The following is a 9075-nucleotide window of genomic DNA, read 5'->3' as shown; positions in this document are numbered from 1 at the left end:
TTAATACAGAGCCTGCACATATTAACTGTGTACATGTGTGGAACATCTCTGAATAATCTGCATTTGCAGATACTCATTGCTGATTATACATGTCTGAGTCACATGCAGCATCTCTTGATGTTATTCAGTTTGTGCACATTCTACCTTCCTGCACATTCCCAAGGGAGGTTGGAAGTGTTCCTGTGGGAAGGAAGGAAGGAAGGAAGGAAGGAAGGAAGGAAGGAAGGAAGGGTATTATATGAACTTTGTTAACACAATGCAGCCCCTTAAACTATCTGAGGCATTACCTGGTAACGATTTTAACTGGAAGAATCAATTCAAGGCTGGCTGTACAAATTGCCCTGCAGATTTGCTGTTCATTGCAGCTGATGATTGGTGGGAGTTTTCTTCTGCTCTTCTGGCTGATGCTCAAAATGTGAGCAAGGCACATGGAGTCTATAAAGCAAGCTTTCTGTGGCTGACGGATGTTGAAAACGTGATGAAATGGATGGGTGGGGGGAATCCCGGCAGGAGGTACCTTTTTTAAAAAGAAACCTCCTAAAGTTACCTGCTTGTACATATCAAATGTAGCCTTTAGCTAATTCTGCAGAAAAGTAGCACTCATTTGTTCTGGCTCCCTGACTGCAGTGGTGCCCTCTCTGAGTCAGAACTTGTTTCCCAGCGGTATAGAAGAATTCTCTACGCAGTAAGCACCTGAGATCTGAAAGTGCTGGAGGTGGAAATTCTGCAACAGCAATAAAAGAAAAGCCCAGCAGTTAACGCTCCCACTCATCATGGAACGCAAACCAATGCAGCAATCAGAATTCCCACGAGCAAAGCGAGATGAACATCTGCTCCCCTTGCTTTACAGCCTTCATTTTTAAATATAAAATCTCTCTCTTGAGGCGGCTTGCAGCATTGCAGAGCTCAATAAATTACATTCCTCTGCGACATTCAAGCCAGTAGACAATGGGCAGCAGAGGCACACCCCATCACTTCCACTTGTTGTCACTCTGGGGAGTGTGTACACACAGAGAGAGAGAGAGAGAGAGGGAGGGAGAGAGAGAGAGAGAGATAGAGAGAGCGCGCTAAAAATTAGCATCTACTATCTTATGTAAATACATACATGCCTATCAATAAATCACATTTGTATCCTGCTGGTTTTCTACTGTGGCTTCCAACAGTTCTGTGAGATAGCAACAGGATCAGTGTCTGCTGGTTTATTTAGTGGTTGGCTGCTATATTATTATTATTATTATTATTATTATTATTATTAATTTTCATACAACCCTTCCTCTGAAGATCACAGGGTGAATGCACCATCACAGGGTGGTTTACAACTTAAAAAACATAAAAATTCACAACACATTAACAAACAAAAGCTATACTATTTAGGTGCCAGGCAAAAGCATTCCTCTTCTCCCAGCTAAAGGCTTGGGAGAAGAGGAATACTTTTGCCTGGCACCTAAATATAAGTAATGAAGGCACCACCAACATCATTATAAATGACTTGGATGAAAAAGTGGATGCTCATAAAATTTGCAGATGATGCAAAAACAGGTGGGATAGCTAATACATTAGAAGACAGAAGCAGGACCCATATTATCTTGACAGAATCAAGACCTGGGCCAGAACTAATGAATTTCCACCAGAGCCTGTTTTCACATGCAGGGGAAGTCCCTAACTCACCAAGGGTTTGAGACCCATTTGCTACCCTCACTTTTAGCCAGCCAGTTGAAGCCATTTCCTGGGGTGTGGCCACTGTCACTTGCTGACAGCTTCTAGGAGCCACAGGTGAGAGCTGGGTGCAAGGTGGGGACCAAAGGTGAACAAACTACCCCAGAAGGTGCACAGCGTGTTGCCCCCTCCCCTAACACCCCATATACCCCAAGTATTGAACCAGTGCATTCAAATTAGAATAAAAGGGCTTTAGATTAAACATTCAGGAGAACTTCATGATGGTGCAAGCTGTTCAACAGTGGAATAGACTGTCTCTGAAGCTGGTGGACTCTCCATCATGAGACGTTTTTAAGTAAAGGCTGAATGACCAGTTATCAGGGTTGCTTCAGTGGTGAATTTCCTGCATTGGGCTAGATGAACTTTGAGGTCCTCTCCAGCTCTATGATTCCATGTCTTTCTCCAGTTCCTGTCCATCACGCTATAATGTTTTGCATTGCTTATGCATGTTATCTCAGTAACTCCTAAAGCAATGCTATAAGGTAGCATGGTGTTCCTTCCCCCATACAGAAGAAGAAGAAGGAGAAGAAGGAGAAGGAGAAGGAGAAGGAGAAGGAGAAGGAGAAGGAGAAGAAGAAGAAGAAGAAGAAGAAGAAGAAGTCACACTCCTGGTCACACTCTTGTCAAGCTCCCAAAATAGAACTGGAAAGGTGTTCATTAATGGAAGAACTCATAAATGCTTTTTTAAAGAAAAGCATAAATGCTTGTTGTGGTTGTCGGTCATAAACCTAGGCTTGAATTTCTGAGGAAACTCCTCAAGATGTGTGTGGTTCCCTCCCCAATGAAATACAACAAAATGTCCCCAAAATATTTTGGCTGACAACCACTATGACTAGTTCAGTTTCCAAAAATAAAATAAATAATGAGGATATGGTCTGTGTGGAATGAGATGAATGTTCAATAGTCTGATGCATAGTCTTTTAACAAAATAATTCCCAAACTGTGTGCCAGGGTCATGCTAGCATTCATGAGAGAAATGCAGGAAATGATGAGAGAGTACCTTAAATGGCATCCATTCCTTATTCCCTATAATTCACCTTACGTGGGTGAGTGAGATAAGCTTGCCACCATTTCTGTCCTGGGCAGTATGACTGGTTCATTTACTCACTCTTGATGGAGAGGTACAAAATTATTCACAGAGGAGGCGGCCAGCTATGTCTCTGCATGAATCACTGATCGCCTCTCCCTATACACCCAGAAGTGTGATTCATGCAGAAACACAGAATGGGGTGCTCCCAAGGAGAGATGCTTCTTATGCTTACACGCTCTAAAAATAAATATTTTGGGAGAATGATGGAAGTATGCTTCCAATTTTCATGTGGACGCAAAACTTTATTTTCAGAGAAAAAATGAGCCTCAGCTACCAGATGCTTGGCAAACAGTGTACCAACATTATCTGACAGATAAACTGAGACTGAAATCTTGAAGCCTTGTAAACATTCTTGTAGATGGTTTAAAAGCTCCTAAAATGGATTAGTGCTGTCCATCATCAAATGGATGTTTACATTTTCATACTCAGTGAAATAGATTTGGAGTCCCTCGAGCCAGAGTAAAAATTCTAAATAGATTCTCAGTGAATTATTTCCCCCACATAAACCTCAAATATATCAAGTAAACACCAGTCTGAAGGCACCTATCATTCTTGGGATTGTTTCTTTCTGCTTTGTAATGAAAGCTCCCAAGGGAGAAATTATACTAACTTGGAGCTGCGCGATGACACATTCTCTTCACAGCTACATTTGTCTTGTAACTTAAGCATGTTTCTCTCTCTCTCCTGGCAAGACATTAGGGATGGAGAATCTCTTTCACCCTGAACGGGCACATTCCCACATGGCGAGCCTTACGGGGTCACATGCCACTGGCTGGAAGAGCCAGATAAAAGCAGCCTTGTCAAGAACTGGCATACAGCACGCACCCCACCAAACACATACACTCACATGCATACAACACACCAGACCATGTCCACATTCAGATACACACATAGCAATAAGGTGTGTGTGTGTGAAAACATTTCACCTTCTTTTTTTAAGCCTGAATGCTGGATTATGTGTGATTTTAATGGAAACAATATCCCTTTCTTACCTCTTGAATCTCCACAAAGGTCTTCTACCCACACAGCAATTAGCACAATGGAACAGCCTTTCTTTGCCACCCATAGAGGGATGCTTTCTACCTTAACCGTTGTGTGTGTGTGTGAATTTCAGTGGGGTTGCAGTGCATGGGGAGGAGAAGATTAATTGCTGTGGGGTTCGTGAGCAGCAAGGAAGTCCCAAAGACTATACCCAGCCTTTGAATCCATGGTCTCCTCACCTCTGTAGTCTGTAGTGATAACATTGCAATCAGTGTTTCCATCAGATAATGCGGAGCTAAAATTAAAATTTAGATGTATGGGATCCATCATGTATTTTTGTTTGGGTACTAAACAAGGTCTGTTGTGTGTCATGGAACTGACGTAGCAAAAAGTACCTTCCGTGCACTTGTATCAAAGGTAAGCAATTAATAGGGGCAGAGGTAGTCGACCTGTCTGGAAGCCTTGCAGCTTTGTAATGTAATTGGCTTTCCAGAACAGTTCTTGGACACTTCTGAAATATGTACTCAGAGTGCATACAGTATCTCCTAAATCTTACTCTAAGCCACTTCAAACAAGTCTGTAGCTGCTCTCTAGCTGCAAGTGGGATATCGATCTTCTTTGTAGCTCTTCTTTAAAAACGGACAAGGCACCAACTCAAACTCCTCCTGTTGGGTGACTACAGCTGAAACATAACTAGTTTATAGGTTCAAGGCATTTAGCCTTTACAATCATCCTTGTTGCGCCTTTGCCACCATTGCTCTGACAGCAGTTGCAGCAAAATAAAAAAATAAAAAAGGAGCTGTGCTAGATGCATATCAGGAGAGACTTTGGGGCTACCATATGCGATGTCTTTCCATTCTCCCAACACACTCCCACAATAGGCAGAAGGAAGGTGCCAGCCCTGGAGTCGCCCTCCCTGCCATTTGTTGTTGGACAAGCATATGACTAGCAGGCCTTTGTATTTGATGGTTCCTCCAACCTTGCCCACACACATTGCTCTGTCAACAGATATAGGTATTGGGGTGGCCGAAGAGGTTTCTGCAGCTAAAGCAAAACATCCCACTGCCACCCTCACAATTTGTCCATCTGAAAGTCTGTTCCGTCTCATTTTCTACTCATATGAAGTAATTTCAAATAGTACTTACAATTTTCCTCTCTCGCTCGGTCTCTAAGAATTTCCAGCCACTTGGAATGGCTGTGAAGGAAAGTGTCTGCTGCAGGGATTTGAAACGTGTCCTAAAATGTATCTGGAAGTGGTAGTGTGTTACAATGTGCTGTCCTTTCCACAGCCATTGCATGGCAAAGAAAGATGGTGGCCGTCATACACCAAAGAGAGTAGCCACATTTTCCTCATATGTTGTCACTTGAAGGCTACTGGGGTCATTGTATGAGGAAAGCATAGCTGCCACCATCAATATATGGGGACAACCATAGTTTTTCTTGTACAATTCTCGTGGGAGGAATAGCATGTCTTCATGTGCCACTACTTCCAGGGACATTCAGACACATTTTCAGCTTACACTCTATGCCTAGAATTAATAATAATGATGATGATAACAACAACAACAGTAACAATAATAGAAGAAGAAGAAGAAGAAGAAGAAGAAGAAGAAGAAGAAGAAGAAGAAGAAGAAGAATTTATTATTTATACCCCGCCCATCTGGCTGGGTTTCCCCAGCCACTCTGGGCGGCTTCCAAAAGAATATTAAAATACTATGTTACATCAAACATTAAAAGCTTCCCTAAACAGGGCTGCCTTCAGATGTCTTCTAAAAGTCTGGTAGTTGTTGTTCTCTTTGACATCTGGTGGGAGGGCGTTCCACAGGGAGGGCGCCACTACCGAGAAGGCCCTCTGCCTGGTTCCCTGTAACTTGGCTTCTCGCAGTGAGGGAACCGCCAGAAGGCCCTCGGTGCTGGACCTCAGTGTCCGGGTAGAACGATGGAGGTGGAGACGCTCCTTCAGGTATACTGGACCGAGGCCGTTTAGGGCTTTAAAGGTCAGCACCAACACTTTGAATTGTGCTCGGAAACGTACTGGGAGCCAATGTAGGTCTTTCAAGACCGGTGTTATATGGTCTCGGCAGCCGCTCCCAGTCACCAGTCTGGCTGCTGCATTCTGGATTAGTTGTAGTTTCCGGGTCACCTTCAAAGGTAGCCCCACGTAGAGCGCATTGCAGTAGTCCAAGCGGGAGATAACCAGAGCATGCACCACTCTGGCGAGACAGTCTGCAGGCAGATAGGGTCTCAGCCTACGTACCAGATGGAGCTGGTACACAGCTGCCCTGGACACGGATTTAACCTGTGCCTCCATGGACAGCTGTGAGTCCAAAATGACTCCCAGGCTGCGCACCTGGTCCTTCAGGGGCACGGTTACCCCATTCAGGACCAGGGAATCCCCCACACCTGCCCGCCTCCTGTCCCCCAGAAACAGTACTTCTGTCTTGTCAGGATTCAATCTCAATCTGTTTGCCGCCATCCATCCTCCAACCGCCTCCAGACACTCACCCAGGACTGTCACCGCCTTCACTGGTTCTGATTTGAAAGAAAGGTAGAGCTGGGTATCATCTGCATACTGATGAACACCCAGCCCAAACCCCCTGATGATCTCTCCCAGCGGCTGCATGTAGATGTTGAAAAGCATGGGGGAGAGGACAGAACCCTGAGGCACCCCACAAGTGAGAGCCCAGGGGTCTGAACACTCATCCCCCACCACCACTTTCTGAACACGGCCCAGGAGGAAGGAGCGGAACCACTGTATGACAGTGCCCCCAGCTCCCAGCCCCTCAAGACGGTCCAGAAGGATGTTATGGTCGATGGTATCAAACGCCGCTGAGAGATCCAGCAGAACTAGGAAACAGCTCTCACCTTTGTCCCTAGCCCGCCGGAGATCATCAACCAGTGCGACCAAGGCAGTTTCAGTCCCATGATGAGGCCTGAATCCCGATTGGAAGGGATCCAAATGGTCCGCTTCTTCCAGGCGTGCCTGGAGTTGTTCAGCAACCACTCGCTCAATCACCTTGCCCAAGAATGGAAGATTTGAGACTGGGCGATAGTTGGCCATCGTGGCCGCATCTAAAGAAGAAGAAGAAGAAGAAGAAGAAGAAGAAGAAGAAGAAGAAGAAGAAGAAGAAGAAATGGTTTTTAAAGGGGAAGAATGAAGGCAGCCTTCAGACTACCTCCCTCCATTTTGACAAGAGTTAAGGATGGACGAATTCAAAGGATGGATGAATGTGTCAATCTCAGAACTTTACATTTTTTCCAATCTCAAGTCCAGTTTGCCACATTTACATATCTGTGTTCCTCTTCTTTTAATGTTCTCATGAAAATTCATCACCATTGTAATGTGCACTTCTCCCTCGAGGTACATTTCTGTCACAATTCTGCCAGCTGCTCACATGTCTCCTGGTATACATGCATCTTCATGCATGCTTTCCTACAAGACCTGCATTCTACACACTTATTTTGGCTGGGAAAGTGCAGCACAACATTTGCAGAATTGTGTGCATTTCAAAGCATACCGGATTTGGGTTCACAAACTGTTTCAGGTAGCATGAATTAGCGGGGTTTGAAGTAACATGCCTAACAGGAGTACAGTTTCTGGAAGGTACCATATTCTGATCTGCACTTTATTCCAGGAGCTGCAGATTGGGCAAGTTTACTATGGAATGTGTTGCTGCACAGATTTCTCAAGCATCTATCATACCAACTCACCTCAAAAGTTATTAAAATGACTCATTCTTCAAGGAGCTATTTGAACCTTGTGGCCTGCTGTATGATTCTATAGCGTTTCCGTTATCATCTGAGGTAGCTGATTAGCTCATTTCTAGTCACACACAGGCAAAATAACATGGCACAGTATCAACTGAGATTATTGTCAAGGGCTACAGAGATAGAGAAGCCTCTTTCTCATAACCTAACTTGAACTATATGTTCCTTGGTGTTGTGGCAACTATATTTTCCCACAGAGGGTTTATATATATCTATATCTCAAAACAATAATGTCTGGTTCTGTGCTAGTTGGTCATTCAAGCTTTGCACCAGTTCATCTATTTTTGCTTTAAGCACCAATAATTGCTTTTCAAACATTCCGCTAAGAATAACCTGACCACAATCTAATTTCCAGATGCGACTTTGATTGCGTTTTGCCTCATTGCTGCTTGGCAATGATTAAAATCCATTTCAAAAACAGTGACCTAATTGGATTCCATTGTTGTCCTCCCATCCTGCCCCCTCATTTCCAACAAAGAATCTTCAGAGTCTCCTCCTGATATGAACCAGAAACCTTGGATTTTCGAGTTTGTTGGTATTAGAACAGAGCCTGTGGGAGTTTGAAGTGAAAATGGTATGGAAAGTCCATTGCTTCACCTTGGTTAGATTGGGGAAAAGAAACAGCTGACAGGTGCCTCTTCTAAGGCAAGGTGACATTGTGGGTTTGGGCCACCTTTAAGGACTGTAGACTGGGAGACATATGGATCTGACCCATTAGCATGGAGTCTACTGAGATGTTCTCCTGCCCAAGCTCCATTGAAATAAACCTGTGCAAGAACATGGTAACGTATGCATAGATCCTATTCATTTCAATGAGGCTGCAACAGAAGAGCCAAAGCTTATCACACAGCACATAGCTGAACAAGAAGTAGTAATCACTACTAACTTGGATGACTTTAAAAAAGGATTAGACAAATGCATGGAGGATCCATGGCTGTCAGGCTTCAGGGAAACGGCTTCCTCCCTCCCTCCCTTTGGCCATGGATAAGCAGAACAAAGCGAAAATAGTCTCTTACCAGTTAAAGAGATGTTTAATGTTCACAGCAAAAGAACAAAGACTCCATTCTCGGGGGAAGGTGCTCCCAATTAAGGTTTCCACCCACTTCCCCCCGAAGCCATCCCTATCACTTCCTCGTCTGGCAACCTGATCTCGCAACCATTTGGCCTTCTGTGTAGCTACCTTATCTGCTCTCCTTGACCTTGGACTGATTGGTTGGACACTTTCCAATGAAAGGGAGTCTGTTAATTCTCTCTCTCCGTGTTCATCTTCTCCTACTGTTCCCCACTCAGTTCTGCCCAGCTGTTGTCTTCTGAACTATGTCCCTCTGCAAACCACTGCTCCAAATCTGTACTGCTCCACTGCTCCTGGGCAGCTTCAAGATCCTGGTCCAGGAGCAGGGGGAGGGGGAGGGGGAGGCCCCCACCATTCCTGAACAGAGTAGCTCCTGATCAGCCTGGTCTCTGCTTTTGATTTCCTGTTGCTGGAAATCACAAGTGGGGAGGTTGGTGTTGTGTTCAGG

At 44.5% G+C, this 9075-nt stretch overlaps 1 long non-coding RNA gene across 1 annotated transcript; it reads right to left on the bottom strand.

The window, feature by feature from the left end:
• Positions 1–203: 203 nt before the first annotated feature.
• LOC308475974 lies at positions 204–8850 on the bottom strand. Its single transcript, XR_013985601.1, has 3 exons — positions 8736–8850; positions 7499–7610; positions 204–724 (listed from the first exon to the last, which is right to left on the bottom strand). It is a non-coding gene; the product is annotated as an uncharacterized lncRNA (long non-coding RNA).
• Between the last annotated feature and the right edge of the window lie 225 nt (positions 8851–9075).

Source organism: Podarcis pityusensis (genome assembly GCF_964106645.2).
Source record: "Podarcis pityusensis genome assembly, chromosome: 4".
NCBI lineage: Eukaryota > Metazoa > Chordata > Lepidosauria > Squamata > Lacertidae > Podarcis > Podarcis pityusensis.
Note: the sequence above shows the minus strand (reverse complement) of the source record. Positions and strands in the feature narration are given on the sequence as shown.